The 26503-nt window shown below is 43.5% G+C and overlaps 1 long non-coding RNA gene across 1 annotated transcript in view; it reads left to right on the top strand.

Moving 5' to 3' along the window:
- The window catches only part of LOC137348233 (uncharacterized), a 103054-nt gene that overhangs the window by 51152 nt on the left and 25399 nt on the right, over positions 1-26503 (top strand). The window contains exon 2 of the long non-coding RNA XR_010969104.1: positions 9051-9219. This is a non-coding gene — a long non-coding RNA (uncharacterized lncRNA). The remainder of the gene's footprint in view (positions 1-9050; positions 9220-26503) is intronic.

Genomic DNA, 26503 nt, shown 5'->3' with positions numbered 1-26503 from the left:
TGAGTCCATCCCACATAGGTAGTTACCTGCAGATTCCATTCCACATGGATTGTAATCCAGCGTGCCTCCAACCTAGTTCTTTAACCAGAGAGTCCGTCGAAGATAACCATAGAATTCCTCAAATGCAGCCAGAAATTGAGAGCAGAAAGTAGTTTTTTTAAGCCATTGCACTTGATCAAGAACATGTAGGTTTAGTTGTTACTCCAGCACAGTGGAATTTGCTCTCATTGTATGTAAAGTGTCAGCCATGGCTCAAATAAAACAAATAAAAAAACAGATTCCCAGTCCAGCAGAGCCTTGATTTTAAAATTCTCATCCTGTTTTCAAATCACTCCATGGCTTCACACCTCTGTAACCTCCTCAAGCCCTAGAACCTTCTATGAACTCTATGTTCGTCCAAATTTGGCCTCTTGAGTACCCTCTCTCTTGGTAGCTCTCTCACCTCTGAATCAGAAAGTTGTGGGTTTAAGACCCAATCCAGAGACTTGAAAGCAAAATCTAGGCTAACACACCCAGTGCTGAGGGAGTGCTGCACTGTCGGAGGTGCTGTCTTTTGGATGACATGTTAAACCGTAGCCCCCATTCGCCCTTTCAGTTTGCCATAAAAATCCCATGGCACTATTTCAAAGAGCAGGAGCATTCCCCAAGTGAACTGGCTAATATTTATCCCTCAACAAATACAAAAAAACAGATGACCTGGTCATTATCACATTGCTGTTTATGGGAGTTTGCTGTGCAGAAGTTGGCTGCCATGTTTCCTAAATTATAACAGCAGCAGTTGTGAAATGTGTTATAGAAATGCAAGTATTTCTTTCCTCTTATGGCATCAATTGCACAGCAACCAAAGCCCAAGCATGTTGCAGAATTGCTTTGGGTAGATAGATTCCAAAGAACAAAGGTGATTCAATGCCCTCCTGGCCAGCCTCCAATTTTTCACCCTCCAGAAACTTGAACTCATCTCAAACTCTGCTTCTTCCATCCTAACTCACACCAAGTTCAGTTCACCCATCACCCCCTGTTCTCGGTGACCTAGACAGACTACATAGGGGAGGTGGTGGTGTAGTGGTATGTCACTGAACTAGTAATCCAAAGCCCAGGCTAATGCTCTGGCAACATGGGTTCAAATCCCATTATGGCAGATGGTGAAATTTGAATTCAATTAATAAATCTGGAATTAAAAAGCTCATCTAATGATGGCCATGAAACCATTGTCAACTGTTGTAAAAACCCATCTGGTTCACTAATGTCCTTTAGGGAAGGAAATCTGCCGTCCTTACCTGGTCTGGCCTACATGTGACTCCAAACTCACAGCAATGTGGTTGACTCTTAAAATGGCCTACCAAGCCACTCATTTCAAGGGCAATAAATGCTGGCCTAGCCAGTAATGCACACATCCACAAAACAAATAAAAAAACAGATTCCCAGTCCAGCAGAGCCTTGATTTTAAAATTCTCATCCTGTTTTCAAATCACTCCATGGCTTCACACCTCTGTAACCTTCTCAAGCCCTAGAACCTTCTATGAACTCTATGTTCGTCCAAATTTGGCCTCTTGAGTACCCTGATTTTCATTGCTCCACAATTGGTGGCTGTGCCTTCAGCATCCTAGGCCTCTCCGTCTCTCTACTTCTCTTTTTCCTCGTTGGGACATTTTACTACATTAAAGGCACTATATAAATGCAAGTTGTTGTTGCTGCTGTGTGAGTTGCCACAGTCAACACCAACAGCTGATAGAGAGGACATGAAATGGAAATACCTTAGTTAAGAGCAGGAAATTGAATTTATGTGACTTGGTGTACAGGGCACAATTTTAAAATTTGCAGAGGATTCGAAACTTGGAAGCATTGTGAACTGTGGGGAGGATAGTGTAGAACTTCAAAAGGACATAGACAAGTTGGTGGAATGGGCAGACAGGTGGCAGATGAAGTTCAATACAGAGAAATGTGAATTGATTCATTTTGGTAGCAAGAACATAGAGAGACAATATAAAATAAAGGCTACAACTCTAAAGTGGGTGAAGGAACAGAGGGACCTGGGGGTATATGTGCATAATTCATTGAATGTGGCAGGACATGTTGAGAGCATGGTTAATAAAGCATACAGTATCCTTTGCTTTATTAATAGGGGTATAGAGTACAAGAGCAAGGAAGTTATGTTGAACTGTATAAGGCACTAGTTTGGCCTCATCTGGAGTATTGTATCCAGTTCTGGGCACTGCAGTTTAGGAACAATGTGAAAGCATTGGCGAGAGTGCAGAAACAATTCACAAGAATGGTTCCAGTGATGAGGAACTTCAGTTATGAAGATAGATGGAGAAGTTGTGACTGTTTTCCTTAGAGAAGAGAAGGCTGAGAGGAGGTTTGATAGAGGTATTCACAATCACGAGGGATCTGGACAGAGTAAATAGGGAGAAACTGCTCCCATTCATGAAAGGATCGAGAACAAGAGCACGCAGATTTAAAGTAATTGGTAAGTGAAGCAAAAGCGACATGAGGAAAAACTTTTTCATGCAGTCAGTGGTTAGGGTCTGGAATGCACTGTCTGAGAGTGTGATGCAGGCAGGTTCAACTGAGGCTTTCAAAAGAGAATTAGTCTGTTATCTGAAAAGGAAGAATGTGCGGGATTACAGGGAAAAGGCGGGGAATGGCATTAGGTGAATTGCTCATTCGGAGAGCCGGTGCAGACATGATGGGCTGAATGGCCTCCTTCAGCGCTGTAACAATTCTGTGATTGATTCTGTGATTCAGATGTTTTGGAGACAGCCAAAGCCAGCTTACACTGGAGGTCGCTAGAACTACATCACTGGGTTTTCGTGCTGCCGTGATCGAGCCTGAAGCTGCCATAACCCCAGGCCATGCCTTCCATACACTATACGGTTGATACCAGCTGCAATCCACAAAACCGGTTGCTTTATTACCTCATTTCATTTATCAGTATATCAAGCATTGAGCTCTACCTGGATGTGCACACCTGGAGGTTTTTTTTAAATTGCAAGACAAAAAAATTACCTGCAGCCATGTGAGGAAGAGCAAAATCAGTTAACCCTTCAAACAAAGAACTTGCATATTTAGAACGCCATTCACAAGCTCAAACAGACTGGGCCTCGGTTTAATGTCTCATCTGAAAGACGGTACCTCCAACAGTGCTGCACTCCCTTTATACTGCACACAGAGTGTCAGCCTAGCTTATAATAAGGCACTCTGGGCAGAAATTACACAGACGAGGACTAGGTTGGGCTGGCCGAGGGTCTCTGAGCCTAGCCCATTGCCATGAAGGTAAATTAACAAGTGCCCATAAGAGGAGGGCACCATTACTGCAAATGGACCAATAATACTAAAGAAAAAGACTTGCATTTCTATAGCGCCTTTCAAGATCCATAATTGCCATAATTGATGAGCTGTCTTCTTGAACTGCTGCAGTCCATGTGAAGTAGGTACACCCAAAGTGCTGTTAGGAAGGGAGTCCCAGGATTTTGACCCAGTGACAGTGAAAGAACGGCGATATAATTCTGAGTCAGGATGGTATGTGGCTCAGCGGGGGAAACTTGCAGGTGGTGATGTTCCCATGCATCTGTTGCCCTTGTCCTTATACATGGTAGAGGTCGTGGGTTTGGAAGGTGCTGCCGAAGGAGCCTTGGTGAGTTGCTGCGGTGCATCTTGTAGATAGTACACACTGCTGCCACTGTGCATTGGTGGTGAACGGAGTGAATGCTGAAGGTGGTAGATGGGGTGCCAATCAAGCTGGCTGCTTTGTCCTGGATGGTGTCAAGCTTCTTGAGTTCTATTGGAGCTACACTCTTCCAGACAAGTGGAGAGTATTCCATCACACTCCTGACATGTGCCTTGTCGATCATGGACAGGCTTTGGGGAGTCAGGAGGTGAGTTACTCGCTGCAGAATTCCCAGCCTCTTACCTCCTCTTGTAGCCACATTAGTTATCTGGCTGGTCCAGTTCAGTTTCTGGTCAACAGTAACCCTGGGATGTTGATTGTGGGGGATTCAGCGATGGTAATTGCATAGAACATCATGGGGAGATGGTCCGATTTTCTCTTGTTGGAGATGATCATTGCCTGGCACTTGTTTGGTGCGAATGTAACTTGCCACTTATCAGCACAAGCCTGAATGTTGTCCTGGTTTTGCTGCATGTGGACTTGGGCTGCTTCAGTATCTGAGGAGTTGCGAATGGTGCTGAACATTGTGCAATCATCAACGAGCATCCCCACTTCTGAACTTATGAAGGAGGGAAGGTCATTGATGAAGCAGATGAAGATGGTTGGGCTTAGGACACTACCCTGAGGAACTCCTGTCGTGATATCCTGGGACTGGGATGACTGACCTCTAACTACGACAACCATCTTCCTCTGTGATAGATATGACTCCAACCAGCAAAGAATTTTCCGCTGATTTCCATTGCCTCCAGTTTTGCTAGAGCTCCTTGATGTCGCACTCAGTCAAATGCTGCCTTGATGTCAAGGGCAGTCACTCTCACCTTATCTCTTGAGTTCAGCTTTTTTGTCCATGTTTGGACCAAGGCTGTATTGAGGTCAGGAATTGAGTGGCCCTGGCAGAACCCAAACTGAGTGTCAGTGAGCAGGTTATTGCTGAGCAAGTGCTGCTTGATAGCACTGTTGATGACACCTTCCAACACTTTACTGATGATCGAGAGTAGACTGAAGGGCTGGTAATTAGCTGGGTTGGATTTGTCCTGCCCTTTGTGTACAAGACATACCTGTGAAATTTTGCACATTGTCTGGTCGATGCCGCTGCTGTAGCTGTAGCTGTAATGGAACAGCTTGGCTGGAGGCACAGCCAGTTCTGGAACACAAGTCTTTGGTACTATTGCCGGAATGTTGTCAGGACCCATAGCCTTTGCAGTATCCAGTGCCTTCAGTCATTTCTTGATATCACATGGAATGAATCAAATTGGCTGAATACTGGGGACCTCAGGAGGAGGCCGAGATAGATCATCCACTAGGCACTTCTGGCCAAAGATGGGTGCAAATGCTTCAGCCTTGTGTTTTGCCCTGATGTGCTGGGCTCCCGCATCATTGAGGATGAGGATATTTGTGAAACCACCTCCTCTTGTTAGTTGTTTAGTTGTCCACCACTATTCATGACTGGATGTGGCAGGACTGCAGAGCTTAGATCTGATCCGTTGGTTGTGCGATCGCTTAGCTCTATCGCATGCTGCTTCGGCTGTTTGATGTACATGTAGTCCTGTGTTGTAGCTTCACCAGGTTGACACCTCATTTTTAGGTATGCCCAGTGCTGCTCCTGGCATGCCTCCTTCACACTTCCTTGAACCAGGGTTGATGGTAATTGGTAGAGTGGGGGTTATGCAAGACCATGAAGTTACAGATTGTGGTTGAATACAATTCTGCTGTTGCTGATGGCCCACAGCACCTCTTGGATGCCCAGTTTTGAGATGCTAGATCTGTTCGAAATCTATCCCATTTAGCACAGTGGTAGTGCCACATAACACGATGGTGGGTATCCTTAATGTGAAGATGGGACTTAATTTCCACAAGGACTGTGCGGTGGTCATTCCTACCAATACTGTCATTGACAGATGTATCTGTGACAGGTAGGTTGGTGATGATGAGGTCAAGTAGGTTTTTCCCTCTTGTTGGCTCCCTCACTAGCTGCTGCAGAGACAGTCTAGCAGCTGTGTCCTTTAGGATTCAGCCAGCTTGGTCAGTGTTGGTGGTACCGAGTTACTCTTGGTGATGGACATTGAAGTCCCCCATCCAGAGTACATTCTGTGCCCTGCCACCCTCAGTGCTTCTTCCAAGTGGTGTTCAAAATGGAGGAGTACTGACTCATCAGCTGAGGGACGGCGATAGGTGGTAATCAACAGGAAATTTCCATGCCCACGTTTGACCTGATGCCATGAGACTTCATGGGGTCTGGAGTCAATGTTGAGGACTCCCAGGAAACTGCCTCCCGACTGTATACCACTGTGCCGCCACCTCTGGAGGGTCTGTCCTGTCGGTGGGACAGGACATACCCAGGAATGGTGATGTTGATGTCTTGGACATTGTCTGTATGGTATGATTCTGTGTGTATGACTATGTCAGGCTGTTGCTTGACTAATCTTTGGGACAACTCTCCCAATTTTGGCACAAGCCCCAAGATGTTAGTAAGGAGGACTTCGCAGGGTCGACAAGGCTGTCGCTTCCAGTGCCTAAGGCACTGCCGCTGGTCCATCCAGTTTCATTTCTGTTAGACTTTTCTCTAGCAGTTTGGTACTACTAAGTGGCTTGATAGGTCATTTCAGAGGGCAGTTAAGAGTCAACCACATTGCTGTGGGTCTGGAGTCATATGTAGGCCAGACCACGTAAGGTGGGCATATTTCCTTCCCTAAAGGACATTTGTGAACCAGATGGGTTTTTATGACAATTGACAATGGTTTCACGACTGAGATTAGCTTTTGCTTTCGGACAGAGCTGTTCATTATTCTGCCATTAACACACTCTCTGGACTAATGCTTTGTCTTTTACTATGACTATTAGCACTCCCTTTGCCTTATGTTCGTGACATCTCTGTCGTTAATTTCTCCTGCCCTCTGCTCTATCACACACCTTCCCTTTTGATCTTCTTCCCCCCTCCCCTCTTTCACTTGCTCAAATCCTAATACATTTCTAACTTTTGCCAGTTCTGATGGAAGGTCACAGAACTGAAATGTTAACTCTGCTTCTCTCTCCACAGATGCTGCCAGACCTGCTGAGTATTTCCAGCACTTTCTGTTTTTATTTTGGATTTACTTATTGCCTTTTACAACCTCAGGACACAGCGAGGTCCAATTTGTACCCCAAAATATTTTTGTCGGCTAGGAATCACTAAGGAACAGAAGTATAGCAGTGATGTTTCCAAAACAAAACACAGGGAGGAGACGGAGAAATGTTTTGCAACACTTTTTGTTCTCCTATTTAGTTTAGTTCTCCAGCTCACTCTCAGCAAGCAGACTGACTTCCCCTCAGGTCTTCCAATCATGAAGAAAAACTTGGCATGCCCAACTATTTCAATTACATCAATTACATAGCCGCCAGCATCTAGATTGTAATCTTCTTTTAAATCATCCTGACATAATACGATCATAAATTGGAATTCAACTCTTTCTCAGTACCTCTGATACTTTTCACCAACTCATTTGGCTGATACTTCACAGTAACTGCATGATAATATTGTTTTATAATTAAGGCTACCCACATAATTGCTCTTTCCTACACTCTCTCAAAGACATCCTGGCTTTAAGGCTGAAGGAGTTAACATAAATGTATTACCACTTCAATACCCTTCAATAACAACTCTGACAAAGTCACTTTTCAGATTTGTCACTTTGATGTCATAATTAACGATGAGCTGTTATCAATCATGTTAGGCACACCAACTTGGCCAGGTTCACCTGGAATCCAGTTGTGGAGTTCTGTTAGATCTATGGCTGATATCTACATTTTTAATTTGCTTTTTCATATTGTATCTCTAAAGCAGTCAAAAATAAGAAACGAGTTGCAGCCCAGAATGTACTCAGCATTTTCAGCATATCTGGACTATAAAACCAGTGTAATTCATTTTTTAGTCCTGAAAACTGGGGGCAGGAAACATTTCGGCTGGTTTACTGCCCCCGAATCAATATGATCTGTCAAACCAAGGCCTCGTCTGCCCTCTCAGGTGCATTATTTCAAAGAAGAGTAGGGGAGTTCTCCCTGGTGTTCTGGCCAATAATTATCCCTTACCAATATCATAAAAACAGATTGTCTGATCATGATCACATTGCTGTTTGGGGGAGCCTGCTGGCTATTGCACTCTTGTCATGCTAGGCCCCCACCTGCCAAGAATGAGGCATATTAATTTTGTCATGAACATTGATTTTAAACTGTTACTGGAATGAAGAAAGGACTTGTTAAACAGATCAGCCATGGCTGGAAAATACATTTGCATATTAACAGATGGTGATTGGAAGGCCAAAGAACAATTCCCTGACACATTCAACCCACAATGTACCTTGATCACCAGGTATTGTGTGTAAGAGGACCATTCCAGAGACTGCTAAGGTGATACAATTCAAGACATGGTCAGACCAATTAGTCACATGACTAGCCTGCTTGTCAACCTGGGGTTTTCTGAATTGTATGAACAGTTTGAACTCAGAGTGTGTCTGTTTGCTCCTGGACTGAGAAGATCTCTCCTGTCTGCTCCCATCTCTTTCTCACAAGCCTCTGAATCCACTTAAGACACATGAACCCCAAGAGAGAAAAATCTCCTACAGTGAACAAGGTTTAAGAAGAATACTAGGCTCCACTGTAAAGCAAGATCTACCTACAATCAAAGACTCTACAGTGAGCTCGAGGAACCGTGACAAAAACTCTTCAGAAATTGCCTCAAACTTTTCCACCTTATTTTTCTTCTCTATTCTGTCTCTATCTGCATGTGTGTATCGCGTATGTATGCTAACGTGGGGCACGTTGTGTATCCATAGGCATTAACTGAATTAGAGTTTAAGTTTAAGAAATTTAAACTTTTCTTCTTTAAACTTAAGAAAGCCTGTTTGTGTTGGTTTCTTTGCCTTATAATTGGAAAGCGGTGAGCAAGGATTCACCAAAGGGGAGCTAAAAACAGCCTGTTTAAAAATAAAACCCTATTACAGTAAGACCAGGTGAAGGCTGAGAGGAACCCCTAGACACCTTTCTCACCTGGCCGTAACAGTTCCCGATATTAGAACATTGACTGCACTTCCAAAAAAAGTACTTCTTTGGATGTAAAACGCTTTGGCACCTCCTGAGTTTGTGAAAGGTGCTATAAAATTGCAAGGTCTTTATTACAGAAGTTCATATCTTCTTATGATGTGGCAGAGTTGCCACTATGTTTATGCAGCTAGCTCAGAAAACCTCTCCCAGCAGCAACATAAGCTTTAACACAAAGTTTTGTCACACAATGTGCTTGTCCAAACAGGCAGAGGTGTGCATTTGAAATCTGATCATCTAAACTGTATACATTTAAAAAATAATTCCCTTGGTACTAAAGTTGATTAGCTTCTTTTTTTCACATCCTTAGGCACATCTTCATCTTCCAAATTTTCTGCCCTCTTCTTTGAAAAGATTCCAGCTAGGGTAAAAGCAAAATACTGCGGATGCTGGAAATCTGAAATTAAAACAAGAAATGCTGGAAATACTCATTAGGTCTGGCAGCATCTGTGGAGAGAGAAGCAGAGTTAACGTTTCAGGTCAGTGACCCTTCATCAGAACTGGCAAAAGGCTAGGGAATGGTTGCATAGTACGTTTGCCAACTCTCCAGTATTGACCTGGAGCCTCCAGGAATTAAAGTTTATTGTCCTACTGCTGCAAGCAAATGCGAGAGAAAAATCATTGGGGCATTAAAAGAAATATTTTTTTTCAATTTCTTTGAAGACATTTGTTTATTGATTATGAAAATATTGGACATGAGGAATAGGTGTTGTTTGACTGGACAGGGTGGCTGGAGGCAGGAGGTCATTTGATGAGAACTCCAGGAATATGTTCAATCAAAGTTGGTAACCCTACTCCAGAGACATTTGTCACACCCCAGTACCTCACCAATGTGTCTGAATTCATGTGTTTGCTGAAGGGCACTCAAGCATCACAGTTGAGCCCAATCCATCCTCAGCTGATCCACACATGCATCACAAAGGCATTTTACATCCAGGCAACTTAGAATAGAGATGCAAGAGACAAGAGAGAGAAAAGTGAGGACCCCATTGCCAGGAGTGGTACACAGGGAAGAGGGGAGGAATAAGGTGGCATGATGAATTTCCTCTCTCAGCTTGGCAAAGTACTAGTACTTTTATTCTTGAGTCAGGACAAATTGTGAGTTCACGTCCATCTCCAGGCCCTGAGTATATAAACAAGGCTGCCACTTCAGTGGAATACTGAAGGAGTGCTGCACTACCATCATTTGGATAAGATTTTGCCCCAAGAGTTGGATGTGAAAGGCCCTGTAGCACTATTTGAAGAAGAACTGGGAGAGTTCGCTCAGTGTCCTGGTCAATATTCATCCCATAACCAACATCAACAAAAACAGATTAACTGGTCCATTATCTCACTGATGTTTGTAGGGCATTGCTGTGTGCAAAAGAAAACACTGACTATACTTCAAGAAGTAATTCATTGGCTGTCAAGCATTTTGGGGCATGCTGAGGACGGTGAAAGGTGCTATATAAATTTTTCCTTTGTGGTTTCCACTTGCTGTGTTGTTCCAATGAGCATTACTAAAATTTAACGTTCTTTCACAATTTTTTTTTTGTTTATCTAGCTCATGTGTCTTATCAATCAGTGTATTGTGCCCTTAGAATCCTCTATCCACAGTCCGTTATCTCAAAAGAGCTGTGAGGGCTCTCAGCTGCTCTGCTCATTCAGCTGGATACCCTGCCAGAATTGGCTGCAGTTGCTCATAAAACATGAACTACATCTGTCTGGAACCGGGCAATGTATTAATCAAACTGATGAAGCTCCCTCAGCTCCTCTTTGCACCCAATTATCAGATGATTTATAGAACTGACCAGAGCGGCTGGACTTGATGGAGATCACACTATGTAAGTGATTTACACTGTCCATTGCAAGATCCTCTATCTCTATGCAACTTTTGAATGCACATTCCCCTGTGAAAAGCTAAATGACATGATGACAGATCAGTGGAACACAATACTCTCCTCCCTTCCATTGTGTCTGGCTCCAGTATGGATTGTGATTGGTGAAAGCCACCAAGTCAGGTGGCTGAACCATGGACTTCAGGACGAAACTTAAAAACAACAACTTGCATTTATATAGCACCTTTAATGTAGTAAAACGTCCCAAGTCAATTCATGGGAGCGTTATCAAGCAAAATTTGACACCGATCCACATATGGAGATATCGGGCAAAGTCAACATGGATTTATGAAAGGGAAATCGTGCTTGACAAATCTACTGGAATTTTTTGAGGATGTAACTAGTAGAATAGATAAGGGAGAACCAGTGGATGTGGTGTATTTGGACTTTCAGAAGGCTTTCGATAAGGTCCCACATAAGAAATTAGCATACAAGATTAAAGCATATGGGATTGGGGGTAAGGTACTGACATGGATAGAGAACTGGTTGGCAGATAGGAAACAAAGTGTTGGAATAAACGGGTCTTTTTCCGAGTGGCAGGCAGTGCCTAGTGGAGTACCGCAGGGATCAGTGCTGGGCCCCCAGCTATTCACAATATATATTAATGATATAGATGAGGGAATTAAATGTAATATATCCAAATTTGCAGATGACACAAAGCTGGGTGGGAGTGTGAGCTGTGAGGAAGATGCAGAGAAGCTCCAGTGTGATTTGGACAGCTTGAGTGAGTGGGCAAATACATGGCAGATGCAGTATAATATGGATAAATGTGAGGTTATCCACTTTGGTTGCAAAAACAGAAAGGCAGATTATTATCTGAACGTCGATAGATTGGGAAAGGGGGAGGTGCAGTGAGACCTGGGTGGCCTTGTGCACCAGTCACTGAAAGTAAGCATGCAGGTGCAGCAGGCAGTTAAGAAGGCAAATGGTATGTTGGCCTTCATAGCAAGAGGATTTGAATACAGGGGCAAGGCTGTCTTGCTGCAAATATACAGGGCCTTGGTGAGACCACATCTGGAGTATTGTGTGCAGTTTTGGTCTCCTTATCTGAGGAAGGATGTTCTTGCTATGGAGGGAGTGCAGCGAAGGTTCACCGGACTGATTCCTGGGAAGGCAGGACTGACATATGAAGAGAGATTGGGTCAATTAGGCTTGTATTCGCTAGAGTTTAGAAGAATGAGAGGGGATTTCATAAAAACCTACAAAATTCTAACAGGACTGGACAGACTAGATGCAGGAAGGATGTTCCCAATGGTGGGGGAGTCCAGGACGAGAGGTCACAATCTAAGGATAAGGGGTAAGCCATTTAGGACTGAGATGAGGAGGGATTTCTTCACCCAGAGAGTGGTGAACCTGTGGAATTCTCTACCACAGAAAGCAGTTGAGGCCAAATCATTAAATATATTCAAGAAAGAGTAAAATATAGTTCTTAGGGCTAAAGGGATCAAGGGATACGGGGAGAAAGCGGAAACAGGGTACTGAGTTTGGACGATCAGCCATGATCGTATTGAATGGCGGTTCGTCATATCTGTGGTAAATCTGGTAGATTGCTACTTCATTAACTGAGGAGGTTTCGGAGGTGGCCTGGTAAAACGATATAATGCTAAAGTTTTGTTGGGTTTGATACTCTTTAGCCTTTGCAAGTACCATAGTTTTCAGTCCCTCCTCAATTTTATACCTTTTTCTTTTGAAAATGCTGTCCGTTACTGAGGTCCAGTTTTATGAGTGCTAGTCATTCTCTAATATCTCACCCAAGTGACTGTTCCCCATGTGCAACTCTAATCAGTTGTGGCTCAGTGGGCAGTACTCTCACCTCTAAGTCAGAAGGTTCAAGTGCTACTACTCCAGAGACTTGAGCAGAACATCTAGGTTAACACTCCCAGTGCAGTATTGAGGGAATGCTATACATTCAGATGCGATGTTAAACTGAGGCCCTATCTGTGCTCTCAGGTGGATGCAAAAGATTCCATACCACTATTTCAAAGAAGAGCTCTCAACCAATATCACTAAAAAAAAATTATCTGGTCATTATTTGTGGGAATTTGCTATGTGCTGCATTTCCTACACTTCAAGAAGTACTTCATTGGCTGTAAAGTGCCTTAACATGTTCTGAGTTTGGAAAAATGTTATATAAAAGAAAATCTTTCTTTCCTTTCTTTTTGATAACTCATCTCCCTAGCATAGAGAACATTACATATTGGACGTCTGAGACCAACTGTAATGTCTCAATCGCATCCCAGCTGACATCAACCAATTTAACACAGATTGGGGATTAAGCTGGCAATCATCCTGGGCAATTACCAGCTGCAGGGCCAGCCACTAAGTGTTTGCATCTGCTTCTGATAGCATGGTTGACTTTGCTTAAGAGAGTTTTTGATGAAGTGAATATTTTGGCTAATTGAGTAGAAATGGAACATTTATAGACATTTTCCACCCACAACCACTGTTTGTTATAAATTGATATGAGGCGATATTCTGGGCTGAATGATGAAACTTGGCTGCACAGTGATGGTATGTACCATTGTGCACCAAATGTATATCTTCTCATTGTTGCTAATTAGAAGCAATTGAAATGAACTAGCAACACAATTCAACTGTCACTTTGAGGACACTTTTTGGATGAGAGAGATCAATGACTTGTGGATCCATGTGTGGCATAGAGAACATTACACATGCTCAGGAGTTGCTAGACAGCTTACCATCAGCTAAGTTGGCATCTGAAGCCTGGTGCTGATGGCCATTTATACTGGGCACATGGACTGGGTGATACAGTTGTAATATGTTGTAATTTATACAGTTACTGTACCCATCTGAGACGTTAAAACAAAGAATAGCATCTTCTCCATTACCAAGACAGCTTGTCCTGCTGTTACATATTGGCTCATCTCCTTCGTCTGGGAGGTGTCACTGAGACACTACATATTATTGTGCTAATTGTTATCTTTTACCTAGGATACACTATTGGATAAACATTGTCAATGCTGCTGTCTGACTGACTGACTGATTACTATAACCTTAACATTTAAGGTAATTGCCAAAAGACCTGGGGGGAGATGAGGAGAATTTTTTTACGCAACAAGCTCTTATGATCTGGAAGGTACTGCAATGAATGGGTGGTGGAAATAGATTGAATAGTAACTTTTAAAAAAGAATTGGATAAATACTTGAAAGGGAAAAATTTGCAGGGCTATGAGGAAAGAGCAGGGAATTGGAACTAATTGGATAGCTCTTTCAAAGAAGCAACACAGGTACGATGGGCCGAATGGCCTCCTTCTGTGCTGTATCATTCTATGAATCTATGATTTTATAAGAAACTATAGGATGAGAGAAGGCCTACGCTCAAGTCTAGCAGGGACTCATTGTGGACTAGTTGATCAGTTTCTAACTATCCCTGAAACATTCAATCCCATTCCCAAATTGGTATTCACCTGGCACTTTGAATTTCGCTGGGAAGCTGTTCCACATTCCCCTCTCAGTGGAAGGACATTTCTTCAGCTCTCTTGAAATATTAGCTCGGCTCAGTGAGCTGATGTGCAGCTCTGCTTTGTTGTGAAGGTAGGCTGTGGTCTGAAACTGCTACCCAAGCAGTCTCCTTGATAGCTGCACTCTGGCCAATCCCGGAGGATGGAAGATGGTCGCACACTCAAGGACCTTCCATACGGTAAGGTAGCAGGGCCAGATGACCAGTGGGGTGCCCAAAACTCTGCTTCAAGAATGGTTGCAAGCATGACATAAAGGACCTAAATGTCGACTATCGTACCTGGGAGTCACTAGCTGGCGAAAGAGGGAAATGGTGACACATCCTGTGGACTGGTGTGCACTACCATGATGACCAATTGCTGCAGCAGCTTGGCAACAGGTGCCAACGTCAAGACAACAACTCACAGCGTCACTAGGCAGCTTCACGTGCGGCACTTATGGCAGAACCTACCTCTCAAGTATTGGTCTTCAGAGACGTCAGCAAAGGTGCACCAAGAGAAGACACCCCACCCAAATAGATTGTTTGCTGCATGTCCATCATCTTTCGTAGATGGAAGGATACCAACTTTGGCCAATTCTACCTCTGGGTGTGAAGGCACTGGGTTCAAGTCCCAATCCACGGGCCTTTAGCATATAATCTAAGTTGATACTGCGATGCAATATTGTGTGAGTACTGTCCTGTCACAGGTGCTCTCTTTTGAAATGCTAATCCGAGGCCCTGAATGCCTGTTTAGGTGGATGTAAAAAAGAAATCCCATGGCACTATGAAAAGATACGTAGTGGTGTCCTCCCAGTATTGTGGACAAGGTTAACCCCTCAACCGACATCAACGAAACAGACTGTCTGGTCCTTTATCTCACTTCTGATTGTGGGATATTTTGGGGCTCAAATTGGCTGACATGGTTGCTTACATAAAAACAGAGGCTGTACTTCAAAAGTAACTCATTGGCTATAACAATGGGACATCCTGAGAATATGAAAGGCGCTAGGTAAGTGCAAGTTATTACTTTCTCTTGAAGTTTAAAAAATTTTTTTGTCTGTGCTCCTTTAATTAAAGCATCCTCGAAACCAAGAACGTTCAGAGTGCCTCACAATTCCTAACCATTAAAACATAATGCATAACAAAATGCAGGAAGAAATAGGCCCATAAGATGTTTACACACTGCATCAATAATAAAGCAAATCATATCACAATATACTACACTTAAATGAAGAGTCATAGTGGTGTTGTGGTTATGGTACCATAATAGTAGTTAGAGACCTGAACTAATAATCTAGTGAGTGTGAGTTTAAATCCTACCATGTCAGTTTGATAATGTGAATTCCATTTAAAATAAAGTTGGTATCAGTAAAATTGACCGTAAAGACGTTGGATTATCATAAGAAGTCCAACTTGTTCATTGCTCCTTCCCCAGTCTGGCCTATATATGAATGACTTCAATCCCCCATTAATGTGGTTGATTCTTAACTTCCCTCCTAGCAAGCCACTCACTTGTATGAAAGTGCTACAAACAATTGCCCTGGTTCAGGAAGAAGGCTTACCACCACATTCTCAGCGTAATTAGTGATTAGTAATCAATGCCAGCCTTGCCAGTGACATTCACATCCCAAGAATGACTTTCAAAAAAAAGCTTTTTTTGTTCCCTTGGTATTATTTAATTTCATGTTGAGATCCATTGATTGCTGGTAAAGGTAACAGCTTTGCAGTGTGGATATTTCCCATTAGGTGACCCTGACTTTATTTAACATCTTCTGTGAAATTCCATGGGTCCATTGATCTTCCCTGTCAGCTCTGCAGACAACCTCAAGCTTCTTCTTTGGTTGTCATCCTGATGCTATGACCAGTTATGGGCCGCACAGCGTCAGTTTGACAGTCCAACCACAATCCTGGGAGCAAAACCACCCTCTCATCCCTCTGAGTTTTGTGTGATTGCCTTTAAGAGTGATGTCCCTTTAAGATCTTATTATGCTAATGAGCACCAAGGCTCCTTAGACAACACCTTCCAAACCCGCGACCTCTACCACCTAGAAGGACAAGTGCAGGAAAAGCATGGAAACACCACCACCTGCAAGTTCCCCTCCAAGTCACACACCATCCTGACTTGGAACTATATCGCCGTTCCTTCACTGTCGCTGGGTCAAAATCCTGGAACTCCCTTCCTAACAGCACTGTGGGTATACCTACCCCACATGCATTGCAGCGGTTCAAGAAGGCAGCTCACCACCACCTTCTGAAGGGCAATTATGGATGGGCAATAAATGCTGGCCTAGTCAATGACACCCACATCTCATGAATGAATAAAAAAAAGCTGAGTACCAAGATGCTGTCATGTGACTACATGCCAGTCACACTCTGTAACTGTAACACCAAGAGGCAAGTTCTGTAAATAGATAGCTCTACACTGTATATATTTGTTAGCTGTGAATAAACCTGTTTGAGATCTTCAATCAACTGAACTCCACGCATCTCATTAATGTTGTATCAGACAATATAAAAAGCTTCTCATTACACACTGAGGGTAGGGGTTTCCAGCACTCAGATTAATGCAACTGACAGGCAGCACTGTTCACCTTATGAGTGGCTCACCAGGTGTCTGCTGAGCTATGTTTGTAGGATCCCTGGTGGGTGGTGGCTCCCTATTTGGTTGGGGCTCCTGGTTATTGTCCCTGAGGTGTGTGTGTTAATGTGGTGCAGGTACCAATGCTAATCATCGAATCATAGCATAGCACAGCACAGAATGAGGCCATTTGGATTGATTGAGTTTATGCTGACTCTTTCAAAGAGCAATCCAGTTAATCTCACTCCCTAATTCTTTCCCCATGTCCCTGCAATTTTTATGACAATTACAAACTCCAGTCTTGCATGAGACTTGTTTCTACCAATTTTGCTTCTGTTAAAGTTAAAGAACTTGTTGATGTTTATGTCAGATGGCATTTTGTTCTTTGATCTGGAATGATGTAGCATCTTGCTAAATCAAGGTACATTTGGGCAGTGGATGAATAAGAAAGTGAATTAAATCTTCCCCTAATCAACAGAAGCTCAAATGGTGCGAATGCTTAATGTGAATATATTTCTAACCCCGCCCCGCCCCACGTGCTTCCTTTATCCTTTATAATATGCTGAGTCATGCTGGGGCACAGTTCCATGGACACCAGTCACTCTCTGGTACCTCAATAATTCTTGATATTTGAACTGCAATAGCATCATCAGGTGGCTATTCATCCATGCCCTCATGTGGCCTCTACACATGTATGCCTTCCAGCAGGGTCACTTGATGGTGGTCAGGGGCAAGAATCTCTCCCTCCCTAACTTAAGGAAACTAAGGTCAAAAGTGCTGTTGCTGTTTCTGCCCTACCCCTCACAGCCCAAGATTAATTCTGGGAGATGGGGTCTTCCTGGTCTATAATTGACATATTACCATATCATGTGATGCACTCACTCAGCATTTATTCACATGAGAAAATTGGAGGAATTTAGATTAATTTCATAATAAACCCTCCGTTTAATAAATATTTTCAGTCTTGCAGGAATTGTGTTAAGAATTTGCAAAGAATGAGCACACCTGGATGATCAATAGTGCAGTCAAGGTCAGAGGTTAAGCATCACCTTGAAGCAATGAACAACATATAAATCATTAGCCATTTACTGCTGTGTCTTCCTCAAAGCCAAGACAAATATGTACTTGGAATAGCTTGATTATGTGAATGAAAGAGTGAAAGAATCTCCTTTTATTCTTTTCAGAGAGATCAAACCTCCTGATAAAAAGCCCTTGCTTGACCTTCGTGCTCATGCTCTTATTTACAAATTGGTTGTGTGATGATGTTTTTTTGGAGTTCCCCACAAGGTGGGAGTGCCTTTCAGACTGAGAATCCCCTTGCTTCCAGATACAGAGGTGTTGGTGCGGGTGTGAAGAACAAAAGCAAAATCAGGGCTAGAGGTGCAAATTTGTGAAGCTCATATGATAGGTTTCCTTTATTCATGGGATGTGGACTTTGCCGGCAAGGCTAGCACCTAAATGCCCTCGAGAAGGTGGTGCTGAGTCATCTTCTTGACAACTGAGTGGCTTGCACTGTTAAGTTAACCACATTCCTATGGGTCTGGAGTCACATATAGGCCAGACCAGGTAAGGTCAGTAGATTACCAGATGGGCTTTTGTGACAACCCAGTTATATAGTCACTGTTACTAAAACCAGCTTTCTATTCCAGACTTATTTAATTAGCTGAATTTAAATTCCCCATGCAGTGGAGTGAGATTTGAACTCATGTCTCCAGACCACTAGCCCAGGCCTTTGGATTAATAGCTTAGTCACTTAACCACTATGCTACCATACCCCAAACAATAACTCTTGACCTAAATAGCTCTGGTCTTGGAAAGTGTTTGAACACATCAGTCACCACATTGCCTGTGTGTTTAAATGATAACTAATTCTGTTTAGTAGAGCAGGCGTTTAAATATTCTATTTGAACTTCTCTATGGAAGCAGACTGATATCCTTTTCATATTGGAAACTGCTTCTACTTGACTGTACACTATACTGGGGCTCCCAGGGCTGTGAGAGCAATCCCCGTTTACAACATAAAGCCGATTTTACAGCATTTCTGATGAGATACAACTGATTACATATTTCATTTTCTGGCAGTCGAACTTCCCTGTTGTCGGGAGAAATCTCCATATATTCCAGCAATGTTGAAACTGCCTATTGCCCCACTGAGTGTTCTACCCACTGCCGGCCAGAAAGAATGGTGACCTTCACTGCTGTTGATATTGGCTACCAGCAATATTGCTGGGACGAGGATGGTATGAGGGAGCCTAGGAAAATCATCTCCCTAGTGGTTCTTCACTCTTCTGGAGTGTTGCCTGGCTTATGTTGCATTGCTGCAGTCAAAGCAAGGTCTGCCTTTGGTGACATTGCTTTAATATGCAGGAGGTTTGAGGGACTCAGATTATACCATTGGCAACAATCCCAGGATCCAAGAATGGAAACATTGTGCTGTGTGATTCTTTAGTAGTCTAGCATGCCATGCCATGGTATGTTAGCACAGAGGATTGTGATCAACATATAGTGAGTTTCACAGAATTGTACATCAACCAGCTCCACCCTGCCTCAGCTTCTCTACTGCTGACCATCCATGCCTTTGTTACTTTCAGACTCAACTATTCCAATGTTCACCTGGCCAGCCTCCCACCTTGCAACCTCTGTAACCTTGAGCTCATAGGAACATAGGAGCAGCAGGAGTAGGCCATTCAGCCTGCCAAGCCTGCTCCGCCATTCAATTAGATCATGGGTGATCATCTACCTCAATGCTACTTTCCTGCATTATCCCTCAATGTCATTAGTATCTAGATATCTATCGATTTCTGTCATTGAACATGCTCAATGATTGAGCTTCCACAGCCCTCTCGGGTAGACAATTCCAAAGACTCTCCACCCTCTGAGTAAAGAAATTCCTCCTCATCTCAGTCTTAAATGGCCTACCCCTTATTCTAGACTCATCAGCCAGAGGAAACAGCCTATCCACATCTACCCTGTCAATCCCAGTAGGAATTTTGTAAGTTTCAATTAGATCACCTCTCATTTTTTGAAACTCTAGAGAATACAGGCCCAGTTTCCTCAATCTTTCCTTATAAGACAATCCCACCATTTTCAGCTGTGCCTTCAGCTGCCAAGGCCCTAAGCTCTGGAATTCCCTTCCTAAATCTCTCTGCCTCTCTCTCCTCCTGTAAGATGCTCCTTGAAACCTACCTCTTTGACTAAGCGTTTGGTTCCCTATCCTAATATCTCCCTATGTAGCTCAGTGTCAAATTTTGTTTGATAATGCTCCTGTGAAGCTCTTTGGAACATTTTACTATGTTAAAGACGCTATATAAATGCAAGTTGTTGTTACTTATGCTGCCAGCATATGGGTTGTAAGTGGGGGATCAGGGACTTCAGCATTTGAAGCAGAGGGAAGAGTTGTGAAAGACTGTAGAAAGACGACAGGATGTCACAAGCACTTCAAAGCACTTTTTGAAGTGTAGTCACTGTAAGGTAAGGAAATGCTGCAGCCAAACTAACACACAGCAAGCTCCCAGAAAAAGCAATGAGATAAATAACCAGGTAACCTGTTTTGAAGATGTCAGTTGAGGGATGAAAGTTGCCCAAAACAGGAAAACTGATCTGCTCTTCTTTGGATTCAACAAATACATTCATTTTTATAGTGACTTTAGTTAAGTCCCAAAGCACTACACAGGGGTATGATCAGACAACAGATTGACACAGAACCACAGAAAGGGATATTATGACAGATAGCCAAAAGTAATATCTTTACCAGTGAGTCAAAAGGTTGTAGGTTAAAGTCCCATTCTGGAAACCTGAGCACAAAATCTAGGGTGACACTTCACTGCAGTACTGAGGCAGTGCTGCACTGTTGGAGGTACCGTCTTTTTATTAGATGTTAAACCAAGGTCCCATCTGCTTTTTCAGGTGGATCCAAATGATCCCCTGGACTATTGGAAGAAGAGCAAGGGAGTTTTTCCAGTGTCCTAGCCGATATTTAACTTTCAACCAATGTCATTAAAACAGATTATCTGGTCATTATCACATTATTGTTTGTGGGAGCTTGCTGTGCACAAATTGGCTGCTGTGTTTCCTACATTACAGCAGTGGCCACACTTCAAACTTACTTCAGTAGCTGTAAAACACTTTGGGATGGCCTGAGGTTGTGACAGGCGCTATATAAATGCTACTTCTTCCTTGATTCCTGTGGAGCTTCATTAGTCGGCATTATCAGAACAGGAGGGAGAAAATTGGAGAAATTTAAGATGTGACTGAGGCACTAAAGCGTATTTGTTAGATGGCAGGTGTGTCTTGGGATGAAGCTGCTTGCAGCATTCCTGCAGGGCAAGGTAGAGCTGCACAGAGCACAATCCTCGGCTGCTTTCATAGCCAAGAGATATGAGTTATTTTTGGCAGATTAAAGCCGCTAACTAAGTCAGCTGAGTTGCATTTTTGATAGTTCTTCATCCTCTGAACACCAATGAAGGATTCAGCACCAACATGCCTTGCTTGCGGTTAAATTGTGATTATTTTGAAGTTCTAATTGATTATGCTAATTTTGGGAAGCTATTGCACCATGCACGGACGACGCTGTGTTCAGTCTCCTTCCCCTATTTTTAAATTTTGTTTTTTCTTCCATTTCAGTTCTTTCCGTGATGAAGGTACAAATCCGTTGAGCAGGCATAAAGTTCTCTTTTTAAAATAAAAGTTCACTTTCCACTTATGTCTGTAGCCTCCTGTTGCAGAGGTGTCGGTTCATAAAAGTTGATCTCATTGGTGATCTAACTGAAACATATAAGATTCTAAAGGGATTTGACAGGGTAGACACTGGGAGGTTGTTTCCCTGGCTAGGGAATCTAGAACACTGCAGCACAGTCTCAGGGTAAGGGGACGATCATTTAGGACTGCGAGGAAGAGAAATTTCTTCATTCAAAGGGGTGTGAATTTTTGGAATTCTCTATCCCAGATGGTTGTGGGTGCTCCATCGTTGAATATATTAAAGGCTGAGATAGACAGATTTTGGTCTGTCAGGGAATCAAGGGATATGGGAAACGGGTGGGGAAGTGGAGTTGAGGCCGAAAATCAGCCATGATCATCTTGAATGGCGGAACAGACTTGAGGGGCTGTATGGTCTAATCCAGCTGCTAATTCTTATGTTCTTATTAAAGTTTTCAATAAATTTTCATCATTAAAGCAAACCTAAGAATCAAGGCTCTACGATAATGCTGAGTGCTGACCCACTAACACCTCATCACTTGAACTGATAAGTTGAACATTTTGAAGAAAGGTTGACCAATTCACAGAGAACATTCTGCTAAAACCATTCACAGCTCCAACCACGATCCAGCCCCTTTTGTGGTTCTGGACTTGGTAACCCTACTGCTACATTGCATGGTGTCAGCTGTGGCTGAGTTTACAGCACTCTCACTGCTGAATCAGAAGGTTGTAGGTTCAAGTTCTCCTCCAGAGACTTGAGCACAAAATCTAGGCTGACACTTCAGTGCTATCTTTCAGACGCAATGTTAAATTGAGGTCCTATCTGCTGTCTAAAGTGGATCTCATGGCATTATCTTGAACAAGAGTAGAGGAGTCCTAACCAACATTTATCCCTCAACCAACATCACTAACACAGATTTTCTGGTTTGTGGGAGCTTGCTGTGCATAAATTGGTTGTTGCATTTCCTACATTACAACAGTGACTACCCTGTATCAGACCCACCGGCCGTCCATGTCTCCGTTATAAAGACGTCTGCAAACGCGACATGAAATCGTGTGACATTGATCACAAGTCGTGGGAGTCAGTTGCCAGCATTCGCCAGAGCTGGCGGGCAGCCATAAAGACAGGGCTAAATTGTGGCGAGTCGAAGAGACTTAGTAGTTGGCAGGAAAAAAGACAGAGGCGCAAGGGGAGAGCCAACTGTGCAACAGCCCCAACAAACAAATTTCTCTGCAGCACCTGTGGAAGAGCCTGTCACTCCAGAATTGGCCTTTATAGCCACTCCAGGCGCTGCTTCACAAACCACTGACCACCTCCAGGCGCGTATCCATTGTCTCTCGAGATAAGGAGGCCCAAAAGAAAAGAAAAAAAGAAACCCTTCAAAAGTACTTTGGGATATCCTGAGGTGATGAACTGCACTATATAAATGTTTTTCTTTCTTTATTACACTCCTGAATATTGTGCAAGTGCCCTGCTCCCAATCCTCAGCCAATTTCGAATTGACTACTGAATGTCCTGTTACATGTAACTGAGAATACTCGCACATTGTATGGTGTGGCAGGTGCCCCTATGCTAGCTGCATTATAGTCTTTAATCATGTTGTCTACACTCCTCTATTTAAACATCCCTCCCAATTTCTCAGTTCAAAAGCTGAAAATTAGCATCTGTTTACAATGTCAGGCAGCCTTATCACTGAATAAGGAAATTTGTTTGTGTTTCAGTTTTGAGTGAGAGCTAATGACATGAACAAGTTGAAGGCTGCATGTATGCCAATATCAGGACTTTTATTCATTAAGAAAAATGTTTGCCAGTCTTAATTTCTTTTGGAACCAGCCCCCACAAACCCACCCCCCCCCCCAAACCTGGTGCTGGCTGTAAGCATAAATTTCCACCTTTCTAGCCTCACCTGCCAGGATGTCATAATTACACAATTTCATATATAACGTATGATAATGTTGAGTGTTGATGTACTAGCATCTCCTCATTCGAACTGACAAGTTGAACATTTTGAAGAAAAATTGCTCAATTCACAGAGAACATTCTTCTAACAAACTCACCTGCCCACTGTTACCAGTTGACCCAGAATTTAGTCCAGAGATAAATTACACTTAAGTGGAGTGACGTGTACATCCCCTCTTCATGCTATCTCCTGCTCACTCAGCATCCTAAGTGTTCTCACACTCTGACCCATGCAAGGTCTTCAGGTTCATGTGGATTTAAGTCTCATCACAGCTCTTCAGACCATGGCACCAGCTGAGTTGCATCTTGATAAAGTTGCAAAGGGAGACAATCAAATACAATAACGTCAAGTGAGATTTGTAGCGCACTTTCTGTCATCCTTTTCAGATGACAGCATGTAATTGTGCTTTTCTGAGTCCCAATTCTGCTAATCTTTTCATTTATTTTATTTTCCCTGATTGAAGGCACTGACTCTTGCAGGGGTTTAGTTTCATAGATCAGGCAATCTTATGGTACCTTGCCTGAATGGTCTTTCTTCATTTGTGAGCCTAAACGAAGAGTATCAGTGAGCTATTTGGCAGTGAGCAGCATCACAGCCAATAAAAACAATAACTTGCTGTAAAGCACTTTGAGACATCCTGAGGTTGTGAAAGGTTTTATATAAATGCAGTTCCGAAGAAGGGTCACTGACCCGAAACGTTAACTCTGCTTCTCTTTCCACAGATGCTGCCAGACCTGCTGAGTGGTTCCAGCATTTCTTGTTTTTATTTCAGATTTCCAGCATCCGCAGTATTTTGCTTTTATTTATATAAATGCAAGTCTTTTCTTTCAACAATTGCTGGCTTTAGCTTTTGCATGCAAGGATCAGAGGTCCAGATGCTGACAATGTCTTTGATGAGTTGCACTGGCAACTGGAGCATTACAGATATCTTGGATTGATATGGAGTTGGTGTCTGGGATGTGACACAGAGGATTGTGCTGCCAATCAGTGCTGGCTTTTTCTCTTTGTTTATACTAGCAACAGATGAAGACACTTTGCGCCATGTCCCAAAGGATTGTACACCAATTAAGCCTCTTGCGTCTTCCATTTCAAAGTTGACGTTTTAAGAAAACAATTGGCTGTAGAATTCTAGATTTTTTTATATACTGCTGGAATAGTTTCGAAAACAGTTTTGGCTTAAAGTCTCTCCCATCCTTCCCTAATCTCGTTGACTCTCACAAAAGCAGTTCCACGAGCTCCAGCAACCTTCGTTCTGCCGGAAATTTCCAAGCATTGCCAGCAGGACGTTCAACATGGAGGCATCACAAGTAATCCCAGTCCTGTTCTTACACAGATGTTGCCCCACTGAAGTTATCAGACAATGTTTTATTCCACTCTTCCCCAGCTTCCAGAGACTGTAAGACAGTATTCACCACCTCAACTGAGATAAGTTAGTTCAGCAGAGAGAATGAATTGAATCTGGTAACTGCTTTCTCTTTAGTTGACTCAGGACTATCTCAGGTAGTCTCTTTATATATCGCATTTGTTAATGCTAGAGCTATGTGCCACTTTCTAGTTGAACAAAGTGGATTTCTGTGCCTGTATAATAACAAACATTACTTGCCCTGAGTTCAAATTTGTTTCAGTTTTTGCCTCAGTATTCTTGCCTGTTTTCTTGAAGGCACTGATTCTTACTGGGATACAGTTCCATAGGTACTGGCTGCCTTTGGTACTTTAGTCAAGTGGCCACACTTTCTGTGTGAACCTAGACAGTGAATACTAGCAAGCTATTCAGCAATGTTGTGCATCACATCAGAGCTCAATCCAGACATCAGCCAGCAGCAGTAACTGAGATAGGTGCTGAAATGTTAACTGTTCTACCCACTCCCTCATCCACAAGTGTTCAGGTTAACTGGACAATATCCAGGCTTGGACTGATAAGTGGCAAGTAACAAGGGCGGCACAGTGGCGCAGTGGTTAGCACCGCAGCCTCACAGCTCCAGGGACCTGGGTTCGATTCCGGGTACTGCCTGTGTGGAGTTTGCAAGTTCTCCCTGTGTCTGCGTGGGTTTTCTCTGGGTGCTCCGGTTTCCTCCCACAAGCCAAAAGACTTGCAGGTTGATAGGTAAATTAGCCATTATAAATTGTCACTAGTATAGGTAGGTGGTAGGGAAATATAGGGACAGGTGGGGATGTTTGGTAGGAATATGGGATTAGTGTAGGATTAGTATAAATGGGTGGTTGATGTTCGGCACAGACTCGGTGGGCCGAAGGGCCTGTTTCAGTGCTGTATCTCTAATCTAATCTAATCTAACATTCGTGCCACACAAGTGCCAGGCAATGACCATTTCCAACAAGAGAGAATCTAACCATCCCCCCTTGACATTCAGTGGCATTAACATTACTGAATCCCCCACTATCATCATCCTAGGGGTTACCATTGACCAGAAACGGAACTGGAGTAGCCATATAAATACCATGGCTACAAGAGCAGGTCAGAGGCTCGGAATCCTGCGGCGAGTAACTCACCTCCTGACTCCCCAAAGCCTGTCCACCATCTACAAGGCACAAGTCAGGAGTGTGATGGAATACTCTCCACTTGCCTGGATGGGTGCAGCTCCAACTAGAGGCCTGCTCAAGTTGGGAAAAAAGAACCCGACCTGAACCCGATTGAACCACAGCGGATCCGAGCCCGACCCGGCCCGAGTCCCTCCGATTTTGCCCGGAGCCCGACCCGACCCGAACCTGCCCCGACTTGACCCCACCTGACCATCCCTTTACTTATCTTCCAACTGGGAAGCTCCACGAAGCTGCAGCGCATGCGCAATGACATCATAGTGACGTCACTCGCTCACTGCGCAGACTCAGTTTGGACTCCCCGGACTCCCAGCTCAGGTATGTTTTTTAATTTCAATGCTTACCAGCAGAGCACTTACTGCGTGTGTCCGGCCCGACCCGACCCGACCCGACTCGACCTGGACTCGGCCCGACCCCGACCCGAGCCCTAAAGCCGGACGCTGAAGTTGGGCCCGATCCAACCCGAACCCGACACAAGTCGTCGGGTCCCATCGGGTTCGGGTCGGGTAGCAGGCCTCTAGCTCCAACAACACTCAAGAAGCTTGACACCATCCAGGACAAAACAGCCTGCTTGATTGGCACTCCCTCCATCACCAACGCACAGTGGCAGCAGTGTGTAGCATCTACAAGATGCAC

This window comes from Heterodontus francisci, chromosome 33 (genome assembly GCF_036365525.1).
Source record: "Heterodontus francisci isolate sHetFra1 chromosome 33, sHetFra1.hap1, whole genome shotgun sequence".
NCBI lineage: Eukaryota > Metazoa > Chordata > Chondrichthyes > Heterodontiformes > Heterodontidae > Heterodontus > Heterodontus francisci.
The sequence above is the reverse complement of the archived record's forward strand: the minus strand, read 5'-3'. Positions and strand labels throughout refer to the sequence as shown.